At 35.6% G+C, this 15,470-nt stretch overlaps 1 non-coding gene across 1 annotated transcript; it reads left to right on the top strand.

Moving 5' to 3' along the window:
• The first annotated feature begins 11,650 nt into the window (after positions 1-11,650).
• LOC124892713 lies at positions 11,651-11,757 on the top strand. The gene has a single exon (XR_007050393.1). It is a non-coding gene; the product is annotated as a small nucleolar RNA R71 (small nucleolar RNA).
• Positions 11,758-15,470: the final 3,713 nt, after the last annotated feature.

Below are 15,470 nucleotides of genomic sequence, written 5' to 3'. Positions count from 1 at the left end.
TCTAATACTAACATTATACCCAACTACACAAGAGAATAAATAAACTTATTATTTCCATACATAGGGCTAGCTAGGTTTGAACTTGTAGATGTACACATAGGCAAATCAATAATCATCCTCCAACCTTTTTGAGCATCATCATATCGTCAGAGTATCCTTCAAACTTTTCGGGTATCAATATAACATGACAATATCCTCTGGCCATATAGAGTATTATCATATCATCACAATATCATTTGGCCGCACTGGGTATCATTTGATGATAACAATATCATTTGGCTGCATCGGTATAGTCATATAATCACAGTATCATCCGGTCACACCGAGTATCATAATATTATCACAATATCCTTTTGCCTTCTCGGGTTTTAACATTTCATCATAATAGCCCCCAAACTTTCCAGGTATCATTTTATCATCATAATATCCTCCATCCTTATTGGGTATTAATATATCATTATAGTATCCTCTAGCCTTACTGGGTATCAATATATCATCAAAATATGTAAATTAATATCATTAATAAAGGGAAATCCCCATGAGGGTTGAAGTAAATAACAAGCCCCATGAGGGCTAAAGTATGAGTTTTGTTGTAGGCATCAACGCATGCCAATATTGTTGTGCATAACAAGTAATAAATATTTGAATAACAATATGACATAAGGCATCAATGCATGCCAATATTGTTGTACATAAGAATCAGACAGTTCAAAATGGCAACACATCATATGCATAAACACAAACATTCACAAGTACTAAGTTAGTGCCCATACTCCAACTGGTCCACAAGGTAAAGAACTCATCACGACATCCCATACGATCGGAGAGCACACCCAAGAGAAACATAAAGGAATCAAGTAAACAAAATATCCACACTTTCTTTTTATACCATAGTTTTCTATAATTTCTATCAAAATCTGCCATTTTGCAACATTCATAATCAGCATCAATAATCATAGCTGAATAACATATATCATCAATACAATCTATTCACTCATTATTAGCTGGTAAATGCTTTGTTGTGACTCAGATGCACACACTAGTGCACGTGATTGTACAAATAATATAGTGATTTAGACAATCAGATATTGTTCCCACGAGGACTAAGAAACTAGAAATTTAACCAACTTTTAGATTTAGACAATGAGTATTTAGTGTTGTAAAGTATCAGGATGATTTTGAACTTGATAGTAAAAATATAAAGTAATTAATTAGAAATAAAAGTTTATGACTAATGCAAAGCAAGTAACGATTGTAAACAATAATGATAAGAATTCCAGGGTTGAGACTTTCCAAACAATCATACAAATCTCTATTCTTATAGAAGTCTAATTGGATAACGGGTTGTTGGTTCGCAAGGTTTAAGATACGATTTGTCTTCCGACCTCAAATCTTCTATCTATTGAATATTATAGCTACAACTCCTGTAGAGATACAACAATTTTTCTAGATTCATTAAGTACTCTTCTTGCAATTGAACCAAACAAGGCTTCTAGGTATATCCCTATCCTATATGCTAATTCAAAACCCTTATTTCATAAAAGGGTAAGAACCTTGTTCCTTAATTTTCTCGTTCTATTCTACGATTCTCCTCTCGAATTCACATGGAAAGATAAATTTATTCTAATGGCGGCCAAGCATTAAAATAGTAAGCTCAAGAAATTGAGAACAACCCAGATGATAATCCAAAAAGAAACTATAATAAAAAATACTAAAGAGTAATCATGTTCTTGACGTCAACCCTAGAACATGGGTATTTAGCCACTTATGTTTGAATAAAATATAAAAACAAGTAATTAATCAAAACCAAAATTTGTCTTTAGGTAAAGAAGTTCAAAAGAAATAATAAGAACCCTAAAAGAAAGAATTCTATGCTTTTTCGCTGCTGCTACACTTTCCAAAAGTGTTAGGGATTGTGCTCACATGTTCCTTTTATACTTAAGAAAATTTCACCAAATCTAAAGGCTTGACGCAACGTGTCGATAATCGCCATAACACAGCCAGCATGTCGCATCAACATCACGTTGATGCATTGGAATTTACCTTTAAAAATTAGACTAAGTCAAGTTATTCACCATACGACGTGACGCATTGACATCGCGTCGTGTAGCTGGAATTTGCTCGTCAAAATTTGGCTAAGTGTCAAAACTTTAAACATCAACGCGATGTGCTGACATCGCATCGATGCACTAGAAATTGAAGAAGAAGAATTTTCTAAGGATCAAAACTTATGCATCGACGTGATACGTTGACATCTCGTCAATACACTAGAAATTTTTCTTTAAATTTTGGCTAAGGCACACATATTGCCGGTCGACGTGATGCATTGAGATAGCATCGTGTTATTGGAATTTTTCTCCTGTTCCTTTCTTTCTTTTTGCCAATCCTCAGCTCTTTTCTTTTCTCCTTACTCTCGTACATCTCCATATTTTTTTGACTTTGATCCACATTGTCTTTCGTATCTTCATAACGTGTATCCAATTTTCTTTCAAATCCATGGAAAATTTTCCCTATATCTCTAATCACATAAGTTAGCCGCAAAACACAATTTAACTCACAATTCAATATAATTAATGTAATTTTTATACTCAAAACCAGTCCAAATATGGGTAAATAGTAGTGTTTGGACGTATAAATACGCCCAAGATCACCACCCCACACTTAAAACCTTGTTCGTCTTCAAACAACTTCAAGCAACACCATCATCAAACTTTCATATCACAGCCTAAGAGTCATACTAGTGTTGGGCACATGAACACTTTATTTCACACTTTATCGTCCCAACAATGACATTTAATTCATTGGCAAACTTAATAAAAGCACACAATCTAGGAACTACATAAGTAATCCAGACTTTCATCCACATGCATCCTCACAACAAGAAAGTTTTCCCTATATCTATCATAATTTAACGATCTAAATCAGGCAGGAAATATCAAAATTCAATCACTCGCTCTCAACAATGAATTCTTACATTACAGGTCATGAACAATAGGCTTGCCCTTAGTGTATTACTCCACTAATAGTTGGATGTTGAAATGTAGGATCAACTAGGTTTTTTTATTGTTGTAATGCAGGCTAAGGGACGGGTAGGAACTATTTGGGAAATAGTGACTAATCTCTCTAAGAACTTTAATACATAACCACCTTACTTCAAAATCACATTTTTGTCAACCCAACTTTACATTTTATTATCTTTTCACATCTATTGTTTTATCCCAATCTTTCTAAGCACATTAACAGCACTACGGTAGGAGTATTTTTCTTTTTTACATCTTAATTCAATTTTTAGCTTTTCTTCATACCCCAATTCTTGTTACGCACCACTATAGTAGCCACCCTAATCCTAAGAAATTTGCCTTAGTGGAGGTGCACATTGTCCTTAACAGACCAATGCCAAAACAGGTTCATTGTAACACCAAAATCGGGTAACAAAAACTAAAATTTTCATCATAATTTTTTCCTAACTCCTAACCATCATAATTAAATGAACAACGAACACTTCTCAGGTTATTCACTTTCACCTCTTTCCTTCTTAATATTTCCATTACCTCTTATTAATTCATTTGTATCAAAGCGCTTAGGAAATAAGGATAGAATTAAGGTCTATCAAAGAAGGGATTTGGCTAAGGATGAGGCTATGAAAGAAATCAGGTTATTGTCTCAATGGGGATAACTAAGTCCATGCGTAAGGGTAGGTAAGTAAAGTCTTTACAATTCAGTTAACAAAGAAATTCCTAAATCACTGCCTACACGTAACACCCTTTATTTCTCTTTGTAAACACACCGGAAAAGTTCTAGTCATTCCTATACATGTAGAATATAAACAAATACTCACTCACTCCGTGCATGCTAAGAATCAAGCCGAATTCTTACGGTTTTTGATATTTCACTTTATCAAATTCAACATTAAGCCAATCAAATCAAACTACACACTATTGGGATTTAACATCTAAAAATATATCTTTTTTTTCAACACAATTTTTCAAATCTAAAAAATCTTTCCCAACACATAGCATTTTTCAAAAGTCGCCATTAGGGTCCTTTGAGATGGTCCTCATCCATCTATCATAGGGGGAGGCACTAAATATAACATTGAAATTGCCAAAAAGGGAACACATAATACTTGTAATCTAAAAATTACCACAAAGGGTGAAAATAAAATACTATAAATAAAACAAACTTTAGCTGGTTTGCTAAAGAGGGCAATCATTTTGACAAAAAGGGCAATATTGTCAACTTACATCCCACAAAACATAAAAATAGAATTAAAAAAATTGTTCAATCAACATATCCAAAAACCAACATTGTTCAGATATTAAAAATGGAATAGATAGAGATAAAGATGATCAACAACAAACCACCCCACACTTAGACATAGAACTGTCCCAGTGCTAGCAATATATATAAGGCAAGGTGGAATCGTACTCCCTACTTAGTCAAATGTCAGTTAGTCCATGACTTCATCAGCATCAACATGATCACACAAATCATCACTAGAATCTCCATCATAAGACTGTTATTCATCCTCGAACTCATTATTAGAATAAGCTATGCGTCTTTTCTCATCCGTGGGGAGTTCATCATTTAATGGCTCATCAAAATCAGGCCCAATGAGCAACAAATTCCGATCATGAGGCCCTAGTGCGTAGTCAAGCTCCACCGCACTCAGTCCTTAATTGCAGCATAGTTAGCCCATACATACGGGCTGTGGTATTATCAGTGCAAGTAATACAATGGAGCATAGTCAAATTCACACCATGAGGAGCTGGTACTTTGGTGAGAGAAATATCAAGTGGCCTATCACCAACATGTGGTAAATAATCTACCTCCTCCTTCGGCACACCTTGTTGGCTAAAAAATCTGGTAAACATCCCACCAAACCCATATCTCTGACCCCCTAAGAATCATGCCTTCCTCATCGCCAAAAAAATAATGGCACCCACATCCATATCATCACGCATCAAAGCATCACACCCTATTATGGGTCACCTCCATCATATGTTTCCTATGACCAAGACATGCATAGATAATTTGGGTCCATAGCATGCCTCCCTATTCATATGAGCACATAGAAGTGATATATGCGTACCTATCTCTTTATAGAGAATCCACCTCACCGTAGATCGAGTGCCACACAAGAGATTAAGAATATGCTCATATGGTGGCTCAATGATTATTGTCTTCGGTGGATCTGGATCCACGAAGGGTTCACCTAACAACTCATTAACTATATTTGCAGTGAAAGTTATCACATGACCACGTACCTCGACCTCAGAATCTTTCAGGTTCCAATTTACGTAGAATTCTCTAACTACGCTTAAGTTGCATGCGTCTAGCTGCTCAAAGAGTAAATTCATGTGGTGGGTCTCTATCTTTCTCACTATAGATGGATATTCTTTCATCTAGCTTGCCCTACTGATAAATTGGTCAGCTAACTATTTTGACTCTTTATGTTGAGAGTACCACTTTCTTCCTACTGCTACAACATCCTTAGTTCCAAACCTTATTTGACCCTTTGGAACTTGTGAGGTTACAGGCACCCGGTCAGCTTCACGAATCCTCTTTTGCCAGGGTTCAGATATTCCAGCTACACTTTCCCCTATGCTTCTTTGCTGGTGGCTTCTCGATATTGTACCTATTAAACATAACAGCCCACAAACTTATACAACAAGCACCTTCAAATCTAGCCACCACTACGTGTGAAATTTACTCCACACTTTATTTCCATCATATATTGAACATCATCATTCTAATAATCTTGAAATTTCCTCATGATTAAGCAAATCAACTCATTTATTTAGAAACTAAGTCACTTTGAAAGTGTACTTCATCACTTTAACAAGAACATAAATAATCTAATCTTGACATAGCTTATAGTAATTCATGAAATTATACCACAAAAATTCAGAACAGTCAAAACAATTTTGATAGTCTACGACCAGAGATTTACAAGTCATAGCTTAAATAAAACCCGCAACCTACACAATTATTGTCACTTTTCCACTTAAACATGCCATTTATCATCTCAAGTCCACAAATCAAAACAAGTTCATGCCCTCTATCACTAACTATTTAGCATCCTAATTATTATTTACCATATAAAATAACTTTGAGTAAATAAAGGGTACAAGACTTACCATTGACTTGATGAAGACAAAAATAAAAATCGATTCTCAATTTGAGGGAATTTAGGGACGGCGGTGACACTAGGTTTAGGGTAAATAGGTGAATAGGTTATAGTCATATTTATAGAGGTCACCCAAAATTGAGCAGTTAATGCGACCCATCATGTTTCACACTGTAGAATCGATGCGACGCATCATGGTTCACATTGCAGAATCGACGTGACGTGTTATGTTCGCATCGCTTCTCCAGAAGTAGCATTAAAAATTTAGTCTAAGTGTTGCCTGCTTACCAACCGATGCAGCGAGAGGCTTACCATGTTAATAGGACTGACACGATGTGTCAGAATCACGTCGGTTTACTATAAATAACTTTAGAAAAATTTTAAATTATGGGCATAATGCACATCGACCAACACATCAAGATAGAATCAATCCAGAATGGAATTTGCATCCAAAAATTTTCTAAGGATAAATTTCCCATACTTTAATGCATCTTTTCTTACCCTTTACTCTTTTCTCACCATGAATCACCTATTTACTTACTCAAAGGACCATGTTCATCATCTTCTCATCTTCTCTTTCTCCACCAAATTTGTTGTTTCTGTACATCCATTAAAAACAACAAAATCATTTAAGTAAAAGTGGGTTTCTCCCGCCAAGCGCCTTATTTTTTGTCTTGGCATGACTCATCTTCTTGTATTTTTTGTTGTTCTTTAACTATTAAAAATTAAACTACCAATTACATTAGATTTGTGGGTTTCATTGCATACATCGCCTTATTTTACATTGTGGCATGACTTAGCTCAGTTCTACCCCTCAGCAAAGGTGATGGACTCCTTGTGCTTATCCGGATGATCAACCCAATCATGATTTACATGCTATCCATTCACCAGGAACTGCTCCTTATTCTCTTTATTTCACAACTCTACAGCTCCATGAGGTCATTCGCACCGCCTCAAAAGGTCTAGACCATTTAGATCACAATTTACTCGAGAATAACTTAAGTCTTGAATCGAACAATAAAACAAGTTGTTCGTGTTCAGACACTCTCTCTTAAATTTGTTTGTCATGCCATGTTTTGGTCTTCTCCTTATATATCTTGGCATTTTTATAGGCATAATGCCGAAATTCGTCAAGCTCATTCAGCTGCAATAATCGTTTCTCACCCACGGCTTTCATCTCAAAATTCAACCTTTTCACGGCCCAATACGCTTGATGTTTTAGTCCATAGGAAGATGGAATGCTTTACCATAAACCAAACAATATGGAAACGTCCCAATGGGTGTCTTGTAAGCTATTCAATAAGCCCAAAGTGCTTCATCTAATTTCTTCGCCCAATCTTTTACTGTCCATTCACAGTCTTCTGTAGTATCTGCTTAATCTCTTGGTTTGGCACCTCAACTTGTCCACTATTTTTGGGATGGTACGCAGTAGCAAACTTGTGCCAAACACCATATTTAGGAAGAATATTTTTGAACCAAGTGTTGATAAAGTGCGTACCTCCATCACTAATTATCGCTTTAGGTGTACCAAATCTGGAAAATATGTTCTTCTTCACAAATTTCAGCACCATCCTTCCATCATTAGTCAGACTCGCCATAGCTTCCACCCATTTATAGACTTAGTCAACCGCTACAAGTATGTATGGATTGCCTTTTGAAGGTAGGAATAGTCCCATGAAATAGATCCCCCATACATCAAAGACTTTGACTTCTAAAATATTATTGAGGGGTATCTCATGACGCATAGGTATAGTTCCTAACCTTTGAAATTGGTCACAATTCTTCACAAAAGCAATTGCATCCCTAAACAACGTAGGCTAGAAAAACCTGATTGCAGCACTTTCTTAGCAGTTCTCTCACCCCCATAATGTCCACCATAAGGGGACGAGTGACAATTTTCAAGCACCTTTGAAACTTCAGCCTCTAGAACACACCTATGAATAACTCTATCTGGGCCCTATTTAAAGAGATATAGTTCCTCCCAAATATAAACACGAGAATCATAAAGCAATTTTTTCCTTTGTTGTGTGGTGGCATTAGGAGGATACACCTCACAAGCTATTAAATTCACAATATCAGTATGCCATGGGAACTCTATTGCATCTATACACAATAAATTTTCATCAAAAAACTCTTCCTTAATGCTAAGAGATTCATCAACTATATAGTTTTGACTTTCCAGCCATGACAAGTGGTCAACAACTTAATTTTCAACTCCCTTCAAATCTCTAACCTCAAGTTCAAACTCTTGTAGTAGAAAAATCTACCTAATCAGTTGAGGCTTTGAATCGTTCTTATTCACAAGATACTTAATGGTAGCGTGGTCAGTATGAACAATGACCTTAGTGCTAACTTAATAAGATCTAAACTTGTCGAATGCATACACCACTGCCAATATTTCTATCTTTGTAATCGTATAATTAACTTGAACATCATTCAATATTTTTCTAGCATAGTAGATCAAGTAAAATACCTTATATATTCTTTGACCTAAAACTTCTCCCACAACAACGCCTCTAGCATCACACATCAGCTCAAATGGTAACTCCCAGTGTGCTGCAATCAGAATTAGTGCTTTAATCAACTGCTTCTTTAGTTTTTCAAAAGCTACTTGGCAATCATCCTCGAACTCAAACTTTACCTCTTTCTCCAATAATTTGCACATAGGGCTTGCAATCTTTGATAAATCTTTAATGAACCGCCTATAGAAACCTGCATGTCCTAGAAAGCATAGCACTTTTTTAACTGTGACTGGATGTGGCAATTTTTCAATCCCTTCAACCTTCGCCTTATGTACTTTGAGTCCTTTACATGACACTTTATGTCCTAGGACTATTCCTTCCTTAACCATGAAGTGGAAATTTTCCCAATTTAGCACCAAGTTTGTCTCTTCACATCGAGCTAGAACTCCATCAAAATTCTGCAAGAACTTTTCAAAAGAATTACCGTACATAGATAAATCATCCATTAATACCTCTACAAAGTCTTCAACCGTGTCGAAGAATATCGCCATCATACATCTCTAAAATATAGCAAGTGTATTGCATAGGCCGAAGGGCATATGTCCTAACACGTATGAACCATAAGGATAGGTGAAAGTAGTCTTCTCCTGGTCTTTCGATGCTATAATAATCTGATTGTAGTCGGAGTACCCATCTAGAAAACAATAACACTTTTGTCCCGCCAATTTATCCAGCATTTGGTCAATGAAAGAAATAGGATAGCGATCTTTATGAGTCGCTTTATTCAATATTCGATAGTCAATACAGATCTTCCAACCAATCACCATATATATGGGGATCAACTCATTATCATCATTAGTTACCACAGTCATCCCTCCTTTTTCAGTACACAATGCACTGGACTCACCTATTTGCTATCAAAATTGGTTAGACAATACCACTATCTAACCACTTGATCACTTTTTTTGACCACCTCCTTCATCACAGGATTCAACCTTCTTTATTGCTGCACTCTCGGTCTGTAACCCTCTTCCATGTAAATATTGTGCATGCAAAATACTAGATTAATTTCGATCACCTTTTTTCTCCTCTTTAGGACTGCTATAGCTTTCTTTACTTGCATATCTGTTAAAATCGTAGACAAAATAATAGGCAAAGTATCTTGATCACCAAGAAAAACATATTGTAAATCAGGAGGTAGAACCTTAAGCTCTAAGTTAGGAGCTTCATCAATTGAGTCCTTGGGTGATGGAGCGATTGGCCTATCCAATGGCTCGACAGGCACTTTGTTCATTGGAATCACTGCCAAATTTATAACCTGGACCAATTCTAATACTTCCACATCTCCATCAAGATCATGACCCATCAAATCCCACTCCAATGGATCATCAGACAACAGTAACTACCAATCCAAAACACGGTCAACAACTGATATAGATGACAACTCCTCATATGTAGCTGGCAGTTTCAGTGCCTTGTACACATCAAAGACTTCTACTTTATCATTCGCTCGCATTGTCATTTTCCAGGACGCTACATCAATTAGTGACTGTCCAAGTGCTACGAAGGGTCATCCCAAAATAAATAAAACTACAGGATCAGCCTCAGAGTTAAGAATTACAAAATCCACCAAAAAGATTAAGTATCCTACTTACACCAAAACATCCTCGATAATACTGTCCAACCTAGTAAGTAATCGATCTAGTAACTGTAAAGTAATAGTAGTGGGTTTGGGACTCCCAAGACCCATCTTTCAGCACCACGATATGGGCATAAAATTTTTGCTAGCTCCCAAGTCACATAATCCACATGAACAAATGGTCTGTCCACTGGTAATTTCCAAGGTGAAACTACCTGGATCCATAATATTTATGGGAAATTTATTTGAATCTTGGATGTGCACTCTTGAGTAAGTGAAATCGTAGTGTACTCGGTCAACTTATTCTTATTTGCAACTATGTCCTTCAAGTATTTTGCATATTTTGGCATACTCTGCAGAATGTAAACAAGAGGAAGATTCACTTGAACCTGCTTCAGAAGATCTAATAACTTTTTTTAACTTAGTTTCTATTGATGCTTCCTTACCCTTTGAGGAAAAAGTAAGGGAAGAGTCTTCTTTTCCACATAAATTTCTTCATTTGCCCCTTTTCCCTTGATTTCTTTCTCTGCATTGTCTTTAGCACCCTCATCATTAATTGTGGTACCAACCTGCTAGTAAAATGTCTACTTAGTTTGTAGCCGACTCCTTGTTGTAACCATATTTACCTGCCTAAGATTTGTATCTGTATGGCTAGGTAATACTCCTTGAGGTGTATTCTTTGCTCCAGTAATTTGGCCCAGTTACAACTCTGGATTTCTTGTAAGCGATTGTTGACTCGTCAACTCAGCTGCAAACTATGCCTATTGAGTCTTAATTTCTATTGCAAATTATGTTTGTTGAGACATAAACTTATTCATCAATTCCTTTATGTTGCTAGATTTAGTAGCCGCATGATTATTCTAAGCTGGCTGTGGATTTGGTTGTACTTATCCCTTGTATTGATTTACAATCTGCACTTGATTTCCACCCCATAGAAAATTGGGATGGTTCCTCCTGTTGGGATTATAAAAGTTACAAAAATTTTGTTGTCCCTGATAATTTGCATTACCCACATAGTTGACAAAGTCTAAATTAGCCGTGCAACCATCAGCTACAAGCTCTCCACTTCCGCGAAACTCACACCAAGAATTCACCTATTGGACTATATTTACTATGGCTGCTAGTTGTGTAACACCCAACTTTATGTTGTGAAGTTGAGTAATCATATGATTTTGCATGGCTGCGATATGTTCTTGTATTATAGTGAACTAATCTACCTCCAATACCCCTACAACCTTTTTAGGAGTACTCCTCTAGTCTGTATGTCAGTCAGGGTTCCCTTGTGAAATCCGATTCATTAGTGTGTACAATTCTTCATATATCTTTTCAAGAGCCAGTCCACCTGCTGCTGAATCCAAGAAAATCTTTTTGTTTTTCTCCAATCCTTATATGAAAGTATGCATAAGAACATCATTGGATTGATGATGGTGAGGGAAATTTTTGAGCATACCCTTAAATCTCTCCCAATCTTGGTAGAGATTCTCTCTATCTTTCTGTCTAAAACTCAAGATTTTACTCCTCAAGTGTGCCATCTTCCCAGATGGAAAGAATTGAATAAGAAAGTTTCGAGCTAGATCTTCCCATGTAGTGATGGAGAGTGGTGGTTCAACATGTAACCACCTTTTAGCTTTCCCCAATTTGAGAGAAAGAAAAGAGTGTCAACCTAACATAATCAGGATTCACTCCTCCAGGAATGTTTGTATCACTGATTTCCAAGAAGGTCTGTATATTCTATTGCAGATCTTCGTGTGAAAGTCCATGAAATTGCCTCACTGAATTCAGGAATTGCACCATATTCTACTTTAATTCAAATTGACTTCCTAGTTCGGGCTTGAGAATACTGCTCGTCACATGGTTCCTGAGAAGGATTTCCACCTCACTGATAGGTCTAGCAGCTGGTTGAGAAGGAATAACTAGATTGAAAAAGGCAGAATATTTGCCACATTTGCATCCACCAGTTCATTTTTTGTTCAACCATTCTTCGCCTTTGTTGAAATATCTATTCTGGTTCTGCAAAAGGCTCTACCAACTCTTTAGCTCTCGCCAGTCCTGGATTCAACAAAACCTGCAAAAATTCAACCGCTAAGATCAAGTTATTAACACGTAAATCTAATATTAAAAACCAAAAATATAGAAAATTACTAATTATATTAGTCTTCGGCAACGACGGCAAAAACTCGTTGAGACTCAGATGCATATGCAAGTGCACATGATCATACAAATAATATAGTGATATAGGTAATCAGATATCGTTCCCATGATGACTAAGCAACTAGAAATTTAACCAACTTTTAGTTTTAGATAATGAGTATTTAGTGTTGTAAAGTATCAATATGATTTTGAACTTGAGAATAAAAATATAAAGTAATTAATTAGAAATAAAAGTTTATGACTAATGCAAAGAAAACAACGGTTGTAAACAATAATGATAAGAATATTAGATCTATTGAATATTATATCTAATGAAAAGCGTTGTGGGTTGGCAAGGTTTAAGCCATGATTTTTGTCTCCCGACCTCAAATATTATATCTATTGAATATTGTAGCTACAACTCCCGCAAAGATATAACAATTCTTCTAGATTCATTAAGTACTCTTCTTGTAATTGAACCAAACAAGGCTTCAAGGTATATCCCTATCCTAAATGCTAATTCAAACCCCTTATTTCATAAAAGGGTAAGAACCTTGCTCCTTAAAAGAATATCAAAGAGTAATCATATTTTTTACCTCAACCCTAGAACAAGGGTATTTAGCCACTCATGTTTGAATAAAATATCAACAATAAGTAATTAATCATACCCAAAATTCGTATTTAGGAAAAGAAGTTCAAAATAAATAATAAGAACCCTAAAAGAAAGAATTCTATACTTTTCCACCACTGCTGTACTTGCCAAAAGTGTTTGGAATTGTGCTCACGTGTTCCTTTTATACTTGAGAAAATTTCACCTGATCTGAAGCCTTGATGCGATGTGTCGATAATCACATCAACACAGCCATTACATCACGCCAACATCGTATTGATGCACTGGAATTTACCTTTTAAAATTAGACTAAGTCAAGTTCTTCACCACACGATGCCACGAGTTTAAATCGTGTTGTGTTACTGGAATTTGCTCCTCAAAATTTGGCTAAGTTTTAAAACTTTAACAATCGACATGATGTGCTGACATCGCGTCGATGCACTGGAGCATTGAGATAGAGTCGCGTCACTAGAACTTTTCTCCAGTTTTTTTCTTTCTTTTCGTCAATCCTCAGCCCTTTTTTTTCTTCTTACTCTCATGTATCTCCATATGTTTTTGACTTTGATCCACAAGGTCTTTCATATCTTCATGATGCGTATCCAATTTTCTTCCAAATCCATGAAAAATTTACCCTGTATCTCTAATCGCATCGGTTACCCACGAAACATAATTTAACTCATAATTCAATATAATTAGCACAAATTTCATTCTAAAAAAAAGTCCAAACATGGGTAAATAGTAGTGTTTGGACATATAAATACGCCCAAGATCATGCTTATTATTAGAACATTAACTTGCTAGGCGTAAAGATCCCTTTGATTATTATGTATCCCCTATTCATTACACAATCTCTCTTCATAAGTCAACAACTTTTCATTATTCACTAAATAACAAATATCTAGCATCTAACTAAGATTCACCACTAGACCATATTCGATAATTAACCAATATTTTTTCTAGCCATCACAATCCCACTAGTCACTATTCATCAAATGATCGCTATTTACCATTTATTCACTATTCATCTATCAACTAACATCTTTATTAACTAGCATCACTAGTCCACCAATCTTCGTTTAATAACTAACAAACATTATAGACTTAGTCATCTATAGCAACTTAGCATCACCATCGCTATACCCATTATCACTTATATCTATAATAAAATCATCATCACTATTATTAGCCATCAATTCCACAAGTCCTTTTGGTCACTATGGTTCACAAACCTATTAGTCACAGTTAGCCACTTAAGGAATATCCTCCTCTAATCACTTTTTCCACCTTAAATCAACATCTATTCCACTTCATACCCTAAATCATTAGGAGACTATAACCAACGCCTCAAGTATTAACATTTTACCCAACCACACAAGAGAATAAATAAACATATAATTTCCATACATAGGGCTTGCTAGGTTTGAACCTGTAGATGTACACATAGACAAATCAATAATCATCCTCCAGCATTACTGATGATCATCATATCATTAGTATTCTTCCAACTTTCCAGGTAAAAAAATAACATCAAAATATCCTCTGGACATATAGAGTATCATCATATCATCACAATATCATTCGGCCTCACTAGGTATCATTTGATCATAATAATATCATCCGGACGCACCGGTATCGTCATATAATCATAATATCATCTTGTCACACCGAGTATCATCATATTATCAAAATATCTTTTTGCCTTCCCGGGTATCAACATTTCATCATAATAGCCTCCAAACTTTCCAGGTATTATTTTATCATCATAATATCCTTCGTCCTTATCGGGTATCAAAAAATCACTATAGTATCCTCCAGCCTTGCTGGGTATTAATATAACATCATACCATCACAATATGTAAATTAATATCATTAATAAAGGGCAGGCCTCATGTGGTATGAAGTAAATAACAAGCCCCACGAGGGCTAAAGTAAATAAGTATAAAGGAAATGGGAAGAAGAGCATACCTCCATAATTCAATGTTTATTGTCAATGTCATTTTATCAATAGATATGTGTATAAGTAACATGAATATTATAAACTATCATCGGGTTTCCCCCCAGAACTAAAATCTTTAGCACCAACATATTCCTCCATCCCATACCGAAGAGATGTGTCTATGAATGTGTACAATAAGTGGCAACAACATTAACATAAGTAGTCTTATAATGAGATATCATGAGTACAAGCATAATTTTTAGAATATCTTTACATAAAGTCAATGAGAGTGCCTTCTATAACCATTAAAATCATCATTTAAAATATTGACAATAAGGAAGATTTCCAATATAATTGTTAGCATAATAATTAAGGATGATCGTGACATGGGCAATGGCATAGTCGACGGCCCAGCCACTAGCCTAATCAATGGCTCACTCAATGATGTAGTCACGACTTAGTCAAGAGTATAATCAAGGACTCATCATTACATAATCAATAATCTAGTCATTTAGACCATGGTCCTAACCATAAATGATATCATGAACAATTGACCATTGATA

The sequence above is a fragment of the Capsicum annuum genome, chromosome 1, assembly GCF_002878395.1.
Source record: "Capsicum annuum cultivar UCD-10X-F1 chromosome 1, UCD10Xv1.1, whole genome shotgun sequence".
Classification (NCBI taxonomy): domain Eukaryota; kingdom Viridiplantae; phylum Streptophyta; class Magnoliopsida; order Solanales; family Solanaceae; genus Capsicum; species Capsicum annuum.
The sequence above is the reverse complement of the archived record's forward strand: the minus strand, read 5'-3'. Positions and strand labels throughout refer to the sequence as shown.